At 38.9% G+C, this 15,082-nt stretch overlaps 1 long non-coding RNA gene across 1 annotated transcript in view; it reads left to right on the forward strand.

Moving 5' to 3' along the window:
- Nucleotides 1-3,141: 3,141 nt before the first annotated feature.
- Nucleotides 3,142-15,082, forward strand: part of LOC149469261 (uncharacterized) — a 43,046-nt gene continuing 31,105 nt past the window's right edge. Inside the window, exon 1 of the long non-coding RNA XR_016311625.1 lies at nt 3,142-3,522. This is a non-coding gene — a long non-coding RNA (uncharacterized LOC149469261). The remainder of the gene's footprint in view (nt 3,523-15,082) is intronic.

A 15,082-nucleotide genomic window follows, 5' to 3' on the forward strand; every position in this document is an offset into this window, starting at 1 on the left:
ACCAGATTTTGCATTCTTGGTTTTGGTAGATCTACCTCAATTGAAATACATCATAAAAAAACACTTATAAAATATTTATTACATCTGAAAAGAAGCTACAATGACTCATATGATACTCATTAAAACACATTTTTACTGAAATGTCACATTGATACATATGATATAGAATATAATATATTTCTTGAAAGTACGCTACATTGATACATTTGATACAGAATATAATAACTGAAAGGAAGCCACAATGTTACATATGTAACAGGATAGAACAGAAATCAAGCAACAATGACGTATATGATACAGAATACAACACTTCTATTCTTCTATTTATTTTATCTGAAAGGATATGATATGAAGAATATATCTATAGCTGAAATGAACCAAAGTTCTATGTGATACTGGATACATCACTCAAAGGAAAATACATTGATGCATATGATACAAAATATAACATTATTTATTTATCTCAATGGAAGGTACATTGGTGTGTGTGTATATATATATAGACATAATATAGCAATATACCATGTGTACGATACAAAATATATTTCAGGGATGATATTATTTTAATGTGGCCATTGTGTTCTTTTCTTGTATGCCTCATTTGCATTTCCTAACATGCTAAAATGAAAAGAAGTAACATATCAGTCTTTCAGAATATTGCATTCATTTCATTTATTACATTTGGAACAATGGGTATAACCATGATGGACCATAAGAGATACTGTATATGTTGTAAATAAAAGAACAAAACAATACAATACAGTGCAAACAAATGATCCTGATGAAACTCATAATAACCAATCACGTGTCAGTTTTCTGGAGTCAGATGAGTGAAAAATGACTCCCTATTGGCTGTTCCCCTTTGGTTTACCTTATTAAATAAAGCCTTATGTGTTTTATTAAGTAACGCTAGCAGTGGGTACTGGAAAGAGGCATTGGAGATGTGTACATAATGAAGGTGATTAAACGGTGTCGGATTTATAAATCTCCTATGACGCCATCCCCCCGACGTCATAACAGTGTGCTCTTTGCTATGTGGTGTCTTCCTCAGCCTGTATGACCCCGGTCACCCTGGTGTCCCCTGCACCCATGCTGTTGTCACCTAGCTAGTGATGGAGCCTGGATTTATGAACTGATAACAGTCAGACATTTCCATGGATGGATATGAAGTAGAAGAGACACATGAGACGGCGGCTGAGCAGAATGAAAGCCTATAGTAGACACTTAGCTTTCCAGCCTTCAATGAGCCTTTGTGGTGACACGCATTGGGTACTAATGGTGTAACATGGAAACAAGAAGCCTGTCCAATGTCTGCATTAATGGCGCTCTCCATTGTGGTCGCGGCTCTGTCTCCTCTGCCCTCCTGACCTCCAGAGTAAAGAGTGTTGATTTTGCCAGGACGCTTCAAGTAGTTGTTTTTTTGTGTGATTGTCTCTAACCATTAACAAACACACATGACCAAGAAATTTCCTCTAAAAGGGAGAGCAAGGCAAAGGAGAAATATGCTTTTGTCTCACTCACAATAAATAAATACACACAACGGCTCGGCTTTGAGGAAATACACACTTAACACGTCTTGTGCTGCTCCCTCATTCTGCTTGGCCTGTGCTGCTGCAGGCTACACAATCCTGATCGGTGTGTGTATGCTGAGCCTGATAGAGAGAGAGAGAGAGAGAGAGAGAGAGAGAGAGAGAGAGAGAGAAAAAGAAAGAATGAAAAAGAAAGAAAGTAAGAATGAAAGAAAGAGTTTAAATTGAGAGAGAAAGAGAGAGAGAGAGAAAGGAAGAAATAATGAAAGAAAGAGTTTAAATTGAGAGAGAAAGAAAAAGAAAGAAGGAAAGAGTGAGAAAGAGAGAGAGAGAGAGAGAGAGAGAGGGGGGGGGGGGGGGAAGAAAGAAAGAAAGAAAGAAAGAAAGAAAGAAAGAAAAAAAGAAAAGAAAGAAAAAAAAATGAATGAGTAACACAAGCGGTATGTAAGTATGCTGTTGGGTTCCTCTTTTACAGACCCTGTTGATGGACCTGTTGGCTTAATAAAAGGCAATATATTTAAATGCATCACATTTTATCTGTGCAATCTGGTAACGATTGTTCAATGTGCTGAACAACACTTCTCACTGACAAAAAAGAAGAGAAGGAATGAGAGAGGAGAAAGAGGAGGAGGGGGGAGAGAGAGAGAGAGAGAGAGAGAGAGAGAGAGAGAGAGAGAGAAAGAAAGGAAGGAAGGAAGGAAGGAAGGAAGGAAAGAAGGAAGGAAGGAGAGGAAAGAAAGAAAGAAAGAAAGAAAGAGAAAGAAAGAAAGAAAGAAAGAAAGAAAGAAAGAAAGAATATCTGCATATTTACTAAAATGTATTTTAGAGCATAACTGGATAGTTATTAGACAGAGAGGTAAGCAGAGGGGGAATGAGAAGAGAGGAGAAAAAAGAGAAAATAAAGAAGAGAGGGAATGAGAGAAGAGAAATAGAAGGAGGAGAGAGAGGGAAAAGAGAGAGAGAGGAGAGAGGGAGAGAGAAATAATGCATCCAATAAAAGAGAACACCCTCAGGAAGAGAGAAAGAAAGAAAGAAAGAAAGATGGATAACTAAATATCTCCATATTTACTTAAATGTATTCTAGAGCATAACCGGATAGTTATTAGACAGAGAGGTAAGCAGCAAAGACAAACAGACAAATAGGCGATAGACGTTGACAGTTATTTGTTACTATTTTTCTGATATTTTGTTTCATTTATTCATTTTTTTCTCATAATATTTGTATACTTTTTGTTACTAGTACGTGTGTGTTTATTTCCTCCTAGAAGCCCCTGAAAGATAATGAATGAGTTGTTTATCTTGTCCCCTATCAGAGGGAATAAAGTGATATACTAATAAAGTGATTTTCTAAAGAGGAAAGTTCCCCCGGCCATCTGGCTGTGTTCGGCTTTGCCCCATGCTGTATGTTTTTTAGCTTAAAATCTCTTCCGTTGTAGACCCTCTTTTATTGAATTCATCAAAAGCAAACTTTCCCTGAGATTTTTTTTTTAAAAAGCCTAAAATAATAAGTCGACCACTGTGACATTCTCTGGGCTTGGGCCATTTTTCATAACGCAGCTGATACTCCTTTGTGCAGCTTAGGCGACCAAGCAGATGAATAACGAGAAAAGTCTACAGAAACTAAGCTCGGAGATTTTCTCATCTTTAAAAAGTTAACTGAAATGGGAGATGCCGCTAAAAGCAGCCCAGCAAAGATCAGTGCAGCACTTTTCATTACACTACTTTCAATGTCAACTTTGTCTTTTTTTTAATGCATCCAAAAGAAAAAAAAAAAAAAAGTTGGAGCTGACGGAGGAGCACAGGTGGTGTTTATAGGACTGGGAGCTGTGTACAGGGACCCAACATTATAGCCACATAATAGTCTGAAAGGTTTACACACAACTTTTCTTGTACCTTATGAGCTCAGCTTAGATTCCTCCAGCAGAAAGCAGCTCGATCAAGCAAGAAGATAAGTGGACAGGACTAATGCCTGCTCAGGGCTCTAAAGAGTTTGGTAAGTAAGGATTTGTTTAGTAAAACTGTCATCTCAGCACGGATACATAGTAAAGGGGATTAGCTATTCTCTAACTATATATAAATATATATGTACACAGACAAACGATCCAAATGTGCCATGAAATATACAAAACTAGATACACAGCTACATCATACTCTAATGCTAACACTGAATATATATATACACACACATACACACACACACTGTACACAGAAATATAAACTATACACACACACATTGCATAATATGAAAAACTGTGCACAGACACTGCACACAGAAATAGAAAGTATACACACACTGCACACAGAAATAGAAAGTATACACACACTGCACACAGAAATAGAAAGTATACACACACTGCACACAGAAATAGAAAGTATACACACACTGCACACAGAAATAGAAAGTATACACACACTGCATACAGAAATAGAAAGTATACACACACTGCACACAGAAATAGAAAGTATACACACACTGCATACAGAAATAGAAAGTATACACACACTGCACACAGAAATAGAAAGTATACACACACTGTATACAGAAATAGAAAGTATACACACACTGCACACAGAAATAGAAAGTATACACAAACTGCACACAGAAATATAAAGTATACACAAACTGTACACAGAAATATAAAGTATACACACACTGCACACAGAAATATAAAGTATACACACACTGTACACAGAAATAGAAAGTATATACACACTGCACACAGAAATAGAAAGTATACACACTGCACACAGAAATAGAAAGTATACACACACTGTATACAGAAATAGAAAGTATACACACACTGCACACAGAAATAGAAAGTATATACACACTGCACACAGAAATAGAAAGTATACACACACTGTATACAGAAATAGAAAGTATACACACACTGCACACAGAAATAGAAAGTATACACACACTGCACACAGAAATAGAAAGTATACACACACTGCACACAGAAATAGAAAGTATACACAAACTGTACACAGAAATAGAAAGTATACACACACTGCACACAGAAATAGAAAGTATACACACACTGTACACAGAAATAGAAAGTATACACAAACTGCACACAGAAATAGAAAGTATACACACACTGTATACAGAAAGATAAAGTTTATACACAGACACACACACACTGTACAAAAAACTGAAACAACAGACAGACACACACACACACACACACACACACACACACACACACTTATGTATTTGATTGATATGGCCCTTGCAGGCTGCTGACAAGTCTGTATCCTAATCTAGGTCTGATCTAGGTAAAGGTTCCTGTGATGCTGGGCTGTCATCACCCCCACCTTGTTGTCTCTACCTATCTGTGACAGGATAACTGGCATGCCTCTTCCTATAAATGCCCGCTGTGTTCCCTTGTACAGTAGGTTGCAGACGAATTGCCCCTCCATACACATATTGCAGTAGGTAGTGGCTTGCTCAGAGAAGAGCTACCTGATAGCAGTGGAGATGGCAGAGGCTTTTTCTCTAATCCAAGCATAAAATGCCACTTTTGCCCTATTGGTTAGCTAGGTAAATTAACACACACTGCAACTGAACAGCACTTGACCTTTGCCTTTATGTTTGCTCAAATGTTTGCCTAAAACACAATCGGCCCTGACAAGAGTGCATGCTACCGTGTGACACCGCCTATTCAACAGATAGATGTTCCCTGCCACACACCACCCAGACCAGCAGCTCCAGCAGCTCCAGCAGCCTCCAAATTACCGTCTGGAGAAGAGGTCCGCCTGGAATGGGCAGCACCAAAGCAGCACATACACAGATAGAAATATACATGTAATATATATATATATATATATATATATATATATATATATACATACAAACAATATATCCGCAGACTTCCCTTTAGCAGGCTCTTTTCTCTTCTCCCTCCCCTCCCTTCCTCTCCACGTTCTCTCTCTCCCTCCTTTTTTCTTTCTTCTCTCTCTGGGTTTCCCATTTCTCTCCATCTCCCTTTCCTCTACACTTGCCTATTTCCCTCTATCTTCAAATATATTTCTCCTTTACTTTCTATATTCTTCTGCCATCTATCCCCCCACCTTCTCTCTCCCCCTCTTTTTCTTTCTTTCTTTTTCTTTCTTTCTCTCTTTCTTTCTTTCTTTCTTTCTTTCTTTCTTTCTTTCTTTCTTTCTTTCTTTCTTTCTTTCTTTCTTTCTTTCTTTCTTTCTTTCTTTCTTTCTCTCTCTCTCTCTCTCTCTCTCTCTCTCTCTGTCTTCCTGGTGATTTTTCGAGTCATGTAGCAAAACTGACATTCGTGAAATTTGAGGGGGGAGGGAGTTGGCTTATACATGATAAAGCACATAACCAGCTCATATGACATCATATCCGATTAGATACAATTCAAACATCAGATCTATCATGAGACCTGCTAATGCTACACAAATATATGTTTTTACCTCGGGCAAGATGCACATAGTAAATGCTAAATATGAGTTTTGAAAGAAATAAAAAAAAATCCCCTTCAACCTGCACTTAGTCTATATATATATATATATATATATATATATATATATATATATCTTTATATATATATATATATATATATATAAATATATAGAGTATGCAGCTAGTGTATACATATTAAAAATGGAAATACATATCAGTTTGCAAATGATGTATTTTGTGATTAGTTTGGTTTGTGATAGTTTACATTATTCTTATGTTGATTTTCATAAGGTCTATTTTTCATCATTTCTTCTTGAATTATTCATTGTGGGCCTGACAAACGATGGTATGAAGTATAGTATAAGGGAACCAGTGTTGACTCCAAATATCCAATCCTATGCAGTGTGTATTAGAACGTTAGCTCTTCTGCACAGGGATGGATTGTTGACGGAAAAAAAAATTCTCCTAATTTCACACTTAGTAAATCGGTTTCTGAATGTGTACTTAAGTGTCATTTAATTCATATTATGCTGTATGCTAATTTATAAAGCACTGCCGGTGTACCTACAAGATACTGTCCATTATTTAGTTTTTATGGAATCCCCTGTGTATTATTTTGGAACACTACAGTATTTTGTAGGCATTGTGAATTATTTTGTAAGACAAAATTCATTTTTCTGAAAATGATGTATAATGTAAGGTAGGTATCTTATTATGCAGACTCTTTGCAACATTTCCTAAGCTACACACATTTTTTGTGAAGACTGCACAATACTCGATAAATATAGTGCTTTTTTTTGGAAGGCACTGCACATTATCTTGTACATTGGCTACATTATTCTAAAGCACTTTGTTAGGTACTACACCTATTTCGTGGGTACAGTGCATTATTTTGTACATTGTTTTATAGGCATCAGTCTATAAATATGCTACATCATTAGAAGGCACCATACTGTTATGTGGGCACAGTACACTTTTTTTGTAAGGCGAAGGGCATTCATCATTAGGGCACTGTACATTTCTGTGGACACAATGCATTATTTTATAAGTCAATGTACATTTCTGTGGACACAATGCATTATCTTATAAGTCAGTGTACATCTGTGGACACAATGCATTATTTTATGTCAGTGTACATCTTCTGTGGACACAATGCATTATTTTATGTCAGTGTACATCTTCTGTGGACACAATACATTATTTTATAAGTCAGTGTACATCTTCTGTGGACACAATGTATTATTTTATTAGTCAGTGTGCATCTTCTGTGGACACAATGTATTATTTTATAAGTCAGTGTACATCTTCTGTGGACATAATGCATTATTTTATAAGTCAGTGTACATCTTCTGTGCGTACAATGTATTATTTTATAAGGCAGTGTACATTTTCTGCGGACACAATGCATTATTTTATGTCAGTGTACATCTTCTGTGGACACATTACATTATTTTATAAGTCAGTGTACATCTTCTGTGGACACAATACATTATTTTATAAGTCAGTGTACATCTTCTGTGGACACAATACATTATTTTATAAGTCAGTGTACATCTTCTGTGGACACAATACATTATTTTATAAGTCAGTGTACATCTTCTGTGGACACAAAACATTATTTTATAAGTCAGTGTACATCTTCTGTGGACACAATGCATTATTTTATAAGTCAGTGTACATCTTCTGTGGACATAATGCATTATTTTATAAGTCAGTGTACATCTTCTGTGCGTACAATGTATTATTTTATAAGGCAGTGTACATTTTCTGCGGACACAATGCATTATTTTATGTCAGTGTACATCTTCTGTGGACACATTACATTATTTTATAAGTCAGTGTACATCTTCTGTGGACACAATACATTATTTTATAAGTCAGTGTACATCTTCTGTGAACACAATACATTATTTTATAAGTCAGTGTACATCTTCTGTGGACACAATACATTATTTTATAAGTCAGTGTACATCTTCTGTGGACACAATGCATTATTTTATAAGTCAGTGTACATCTTCTGTGGACACAATGCATTATTTTATAAGTCAGTGTACATCTTCTGTGCATACAATGTACTATTTTATAAGTCAGTGTACATCTTCTGTGGACATAATGCATTAGTTTATAAGGCAGTGTACATTTTCTGTAGACACAATGTATTATTTTAAGGCAGTGTACATTTTCTGTGGACACAATGCATTAGTTTATAAGGCAGTGTACATTTTTTGTAGATACAAATCATTTGTTTATAAAGCAGTGTAAATTTCCTGTGGAAAACTTGCATCCATTTATATGCCACTGCACATTGTCTGTGGACATATTGCATTATTTTATAAGGCAGTGTACATTTCTGTGGATACACTACAATATTTTATAAGGCAGCATACATCTTCTGTGAACACAATACATTAGTTTATAAGGCAGTGTACATCTTCTGTGAACACAATACATTAGTTTATAAGGCAGTGTACATCTTCTGTGGACACAATGTATTATTTTATAAGGCAGTGTACATCTTCTGTGGACACAATGTATTATTTTATAAGCCAGTGTGCATCTTCTGTGCATACAATGTATTATTTTATAAGTCAGTGTACATCTTCTGTGGACACAATGCATTAGTTTATAAGGCAGTGTACATTTTCTGTAGACACAATGTATTATTTTATAAGGTAGTGTACATTTTCTGTGGACACAATGCATTAGTTTATAAGGCAGCGTACATTTTTTTGTGGATACAATGCATTTGTTTATACAGCAGTGTAAATTTCATGTGGAAAACTTGCATCCATTTATATGCCACTGCACATTGTCTGTGGACACATTGCATTATTTTATAAGGCAGTGTACATTTCTGTGGATACACTACAATATTTTATAAGGCAGCATACATCTTCTGTGAACACAATACATTAGATTATAAGGCAGTGTACAATTTCTGTGGACACGATATATAAGGCAGTGTACTTTATCTGTGGACACAATGAATTATTTTTTAAGGCAGTGTACATTTTCTGTGAACATACTGAATTATTTTATAAAGCAGTATACATTTTCTGTGGACACACTGCATCATTTAATAAGGCACTATTCAATTTCTGTGGACACAATGCAATATTTTATTAGGCACTGTACATTTTCTGTTGAAACACTGCATTATTTTACAAAGCACGGTACATGTTCTGTGGACATTGTGTATTATTTTATAAGGCAGTGTCCACTGGCTATGGGCACAGTACATTATTGTATAGACAGTGTGCATTTTCTATAGGGCATGGTGCATTATTTTAAAAGTCAGTGTACTTTTTATATGGACACAATATATTATTTTATAAGGCAGTGTACTTTTTATGTGGACACAATATATTATTACATAAGGCAGTGTACTTTTTATGTGCACACAATATATTATTACATAAGGCCGTGTACATTTTCTGTGGACATCTTGCATTTTAAAAAAAATATTCTCTGAGCACCTTTGTTTACTTGACAGTATTTTGTAGTTTTTTTAAATTTCTTTTGCAAGGTGTATGTATCTAATTTACCTGAGTATGTATATGATACTTTATTACATACTATAAGCAATGTATATCATTTCCAGTGACCTGCTTGTGGGAGGTATTGGGAAGTCTTGCCTATGTGGTCACTGATTTTGCTGCTTACAAGCCAAAGACAAAACAAGCTGCTTAATATTGAAATGCACATGCTTCTTAATAATACAAATATGCACTTCTCACCTCCCCCTGCCTGGAAGGATGTTTGAATTTGATCAGCACAGAGAGCACATTTCCTTTCTTGAAAAGTGCCCAGCACACGAAGCGGCCTTGTGGAACGTTCAAAGGAGCCATCTCAGTGTGTTGTGGGGTCATTGGAAGAAAGGGCCAGTGTACTAGTTCAGAGCATGAGGGGAACGAGTGCACTCCACATTGCTTCAAAGCCACGCTTTGACAAATTAACACACATGTATACAAAACACTGCAAACAAATGCAAGCTTAGCAGTGTGCAATGGAAACTGCAGAAAATAACATTTATGTTTCCTGATCCCTCAGCTGGGGTTATGATTCCTCTTCCATGCCCTGCAGCCACATACCGCAAAGTAGACTGAGCTACTAGTTGGCTGGACTTACATTCAGTCCTACAGAGAAGCAGTTGTGTCTGTGGAAGCAGATCTCACACCAATGGCTGCTTTACTAGGGGCAGAGAAGGCCAAGCCAACACTCACTTAGCATAGGAAATAAAGCAAAGTTGTGTTTACTTGGAATATCCAATCGTGTGCAGAGCACATTACAAAAATACCTTTTCCTTAAACATGGATCGACGGTGAAGTGAACTCAGCTTCACCTCAGTCACTAAGTAAGTGGACATTCTTTTTTCCTCTAGCAAATCAGCACAAATAATATGCAACACCATGAGGCTGACTTACTAAAGGAGTTGAGGATGTTCACACAACAAATTCACTTCAGTTATCCAATTATGTGCAGATTAAATAAGTAAACAGCAATTTGCTTTTTACAGAATTGGATAATTAACTCAAACCTTTACACAATTTTATTAAGTCTCATCTCCTTCAGTAAACCAGCCACATTGTAAAGTTAAAAGAATCTCTCTTTCTCTCTCTCTTTCTCTCTCTTTCTCCCCTTTCCCCTCCCTCCCTACCTCTTTCTCTCTTACCTTTTCACTCTTCTCTCCCTCTCTTTTCCACTCCCTCCCCACTATCACACTCTCTCTCCCCCCTTCTCCTGTCTCCCTACCCACCTCTCCCCCCTCTCCCTCCCCTCTTCTCCTTTCTCTTCCTCTCTTTCTCTCTCTTTCCTTCCCTCCTCCCCATTCCCTCCCCTCTTCTCTCCTTTCTCTCTCCCTCCTCCTCTCTCTGTCTTCCTTACTTTCTCTCACTTTCTCTTTCTATCTCTGCTCTTCTCCCATTTCTCTCTCTCTTTCTGTCTTTCTCCTTTTATCTTACTCTTTTTCTCTCACTTTCTCTCCCTCCCCTCTTCTCTCCTCTCTCTCCCCCTTTCTTTTTCTCTCTCCATCCCCTTTTCTTTCCTTTCTCAATCCCTCTCTCTTTCTCTCCTTCCCTCTCTCTTTCTCTCTCTCCCTCTTCGCACTCTCCCTCCCTCCCAGGGGTGGACTGACCATTTAGGCACTTGGGCACTTCCCGAAGGGCCTGGTGTCAGTAGGGGGCCCCATGAGATGCCTCTGGTACCTTTCATATGCTTTTTTGGGTGTGGTTTGAGTGTGGGAGAGGACACAGGGGCCCATGATTTCCTATTGCCCTGGGGCCCCATGAGTTGTCAGTCCGCCCCTGCTCCCCCCCCTCTTCTATTCTCTCTCCCCCTCTCTCTTTCACTCTCTCCCTCTTTCTCCCTACCTTCTTCTCCCCTTTCCTTCTCTCCATCTCCCCCCATCTCTACTTCTTCCCCCTCTCCTCCCCGCTCCCTATCTTTTTTCTCTTCTCTCATTCTCTCCTCCACTCCTTCCCCCCACCCCCCCTTCTCCTCTCTCCCTACCCACCTCTCCCTCCCCTCTTCTCCTTTCTCTTCCTCTCTTTCTCTATCTTTCCTTCCCTCCTCCCCATTCTCTCCCCTCTTATCTCCTTTCTCTCTCCTTCCTATTCTCTCTGTCTTCCTTACTTTCTCTCACTCCTTCTTTCTCCCTCTGCTCTTCTCCCATTCTCTCTCTCTCTGCCTCTTTCTCATTTTCTCTCACTCCTTTCTCTCTCATTCTCTCTCTCCCTTTTCCTTTTCTCTCTCCATCTTCTCTTCTCTCTCCCTCCTTCTCTTTTTCTCCCTATCCCTCTTCCCACTCTCTCTCCCTCCCCTCTTCTATCCTCTCTCACCCTCTCACTTTCACTCTCTCCCTCTTTCTCCCTCCCTTCTTCTTCTCTTCTTTTCTCCTCTCCCCCTTATCCCCCATCCCCTCTTCTTTGCTCCCTCCCCATCCCCTCTTCTCTCCTCTCTCTCTCCTTCTCTTTTTCTCTCTCTCCCTCTTCCCACTCTCTCTCCCTCCCCTCTTCTATCCTGTATCCCCCTCTCACTTTCACACTCTGCCTCTTTCTCCCTCCCTTCTTCTCCCCTTTCCTTCTCTCCCTCTCCCCCCTTCTCCCCCCAACCTCTCCCTCTCCCCTCTTCTCTGCTCCCTCCCCATGCCCTCTTCTCTCCCTTCTCCCCCCTCTCTTTCTCTCTCCCTCCCTCCCTCCCTTCTTTTCCCCTTTCCTTCTCCCCCCCCCCAACTCTCCCTCCCCTCTTCTACTCTCACTCCCCTCTCTCCCTCCCCTCTTTTCCTCTTTCTATCTTTTTCCCTCCATCTTCCCTCTTTCTCTCCTCTCTCTCTATCTCCCTCCTCCTTTATCTATTCTTACTTTCTCTCACACCCTTCCACTCCCTCTGTTCTTTTCCACTCTCTCTCTCCCACTCCCACTACCTTTCTTTCTCTCTCTCCCTCTCTATCCCTCCCCTTTTCTCCCCCCTCTCCCTATCTCTCTCTCTCCCTCTCATTCTTTCTCTCTTACTCTTTCTTTCTCCCCCTCTCTTGCTTTCCCCCTCCTTTTATCTTTCTCCCTCTCTCTTCCTCTCTCTCTTCCTTTTGGTCTCTCATTCTCTCTTTTTCTCTCCCCCACTATCCCTCGCATTCTCCCCCTCTCTCTCCTCCCTTTCCTTCTCTCCCTCCTCCTTTCTCTTCACCCTCTCCCTTCTCCCCCCTCTCTATTTGGATATCTTGTGAGTGATTAGACTAATGTAATTTAAATGCAGGCATAGAACTATCACAATCAATGTGCATTGAATTAAATTAAATTAAAATTGAATAGGATTCACTCAGTAAGGAGGAGACTTACTATTGGACTATGTATTTTACTAGGTGTCAGATAAGAATCTCTTCAACGTTTGGATCCGAGTCCTATATCATACAGAAATAAATGAGCATTTTGTCACATATGCCAGAAATTCTACATTAGAAAGTCTCTCCGGACTGAATATGCAGAAAATATATGACTGCAGCAACCCAAGCAATCAGTTACTAGTGCAAGATTTGTTGAGTCCCTTTGTGACTAGTTAGTGTGGGGTGCTGTCTGTACTGCCTAGAGTTCACAATGAAACCCTATTATCCTTGTGATTTTATTTTCATAATTAGCACCAAGAACATCTTCAATGCCGGATTTCCTGTACATTATATTTATAGGACATATCAGTCCTGGTAATGTCCAGGAAAGCTCTTTACATCAGAACACATAGTCATTACACAGCTATGGAGCAGCTGAGGCTTCGTGCTCCTCTATTGTGCAGTGGGGAGGACATAGAGGAATAGCCTAGGAAACCTTACAATGAAGGCCAGGGCTGGGAGTTCACACTGAACCAACAATGTCAGTCCTATGAAAAGCGGGTAACCCTGTTATGGCTCAATTCTTTCCTAGACAGGAGTGTGCGGAGATATGGATTGTAACCAGCAGACACCTCCTCCTCCACTTCTACTGGAGTGACGGTTTCCATGGCAACAACATGCTCACTATGGACCAAGAAAGAGGCAACGGTCCAGCCAGACTCATCCACCATGGCAGTGTTCCTCCCCTAAAAATAGGATCACTAAACTATGGAAAGGAGAGGCTTTCATCCTACCAATTCCATAGCATTGTGTTGAAATTGGCTCTTTCCCTATATTTTTATGCTCCCTTTTTCTCCTCCTCTCTCCATCTCTCTATTTCTCTTTCTCCCATTCTTTCTTTCTCTTCTACTCTCTCTTTCTTCTCATTCTCTTTCTCTCTCTCTTTTTTCACTCTCTCTCATCCTCTTTTTTCTTCTTACTCTCTCTATCCAACACTCACTCTCCATCTCTCTCTTTCTCCTTCTTTCTTTCTTTCTCTTTTTCTTTCTTTCTTTCTTTCTTTCTTTCTTTCTTTCTTTCTTTCTTTCTTTCTTTCTTTCTTTCTTTCTTTCTTTTCCTCCTTCTCTCTTTTTCTTCTCCCTCATACTTTCTCTTTTTCACCATTTCTTTTCTCCTTCCCCTTATTCTCTCTCTTCTTTTTATCTTTTATTTTTGCCTCTTTCTTTTTCTTTCTCCCCCTCACTCCTTTGTCTCTCTTCCTCTTCCTCTTTCTCCTTCTTGTCTTTTTTTTTCTTCCTTTCTCCTTCTTCTCCTACCCTCTCTTTCTTTCTTTCTTCTTCTTCTCTCTCCCTCTCTTCTTCCCTCTCCTCTTTCTTCCCCTTCTCTCTCTCTTATATTCTCCCTCTCTTTTTCTTCCTTCCCTCTTATCCCCCCTCCGCTCATCCTTTCTCTTTTATATTTTCAGCTTTTTCTTTCTTTCTCTTTTTCTCCCCCCCTCCATCCTCTTTCTCTCTTCCTCGCTCCCTCTTTCTCCATCTTGTCTTTTTCTCAATTCCATTCAATTAAATTTAATGCAATTTAATTCACTTCAGCTTTATTTGCAGGACCAAATAGATGTTAGCATTTCCAAAGCAGTTGAGTTTGGATGCGTTTGGATGGAAAGGGGGGGGGGGAGCTCTAGGGCAGCTTTGGGGGGGACCGGGCAATGGGTAATATAAAGGGGGGTAGGGTGTGAGCCCATGTAAGGAATTTTTAAGTCTACAGACTGTGACATGCTCTTTTCTCTCTCTTCCTTTCTCCTCCTTCCTTCTCTTTCTTTCTCCTTCTCTCTCATTTCCTTTTTCCTTCTTCTTTCCCCCTCTCTCTCTTCCTCCTCCTTTTCACTCTTCCTCTCTACTCCTATTTTCCCCCTCTTTCTTGCTCTCCCACCTTCTTCTCTGTCTTTCTTTCTTCTCTTACTCTTTCTCTGTCTCTCTACTTCTCTCCTCTTTCCCTCTTTCTCTCCCTCTCCCTTATTTGTAATCCCCCTCTCATTTCCTCCTCTTTCACTTTTCACTCTCTCTCTCTCTCTTTCCTTCTCCCTATATATTATTATTATTATTATACAGGATTTATATAGCGCCAACAGTTTGCGCAGTGCTTTACAATATATATATATATAAAAAAATATATATTACAGTTTTACTGTTAATAATTCAACTGCAAGAACTGAAAACCTAAACCACACCTCCCTATGTCACCTTTATTTAATATCAAAGATCTATATTTATTACATAATTTTATGTATATTCCTTGGAAGCTGTCATTCATCCTATT

The sequence above is a fragment of the Staurois parvus genome, unplaced genomic scaffold, assembly GCF_062004578.1.
Source record: "Staurois parvus isolate SC_StPar_1 unplaced genomic scaffold, SC_StPar_1.0 ptg000078l, whole genome shotgun sequence".
Taxonomy (NCBI): Eukaryota; Metazoa; Chordata; class Amphibia; order Anura; family Ranidae; genus Staurois; species Staurois parvus.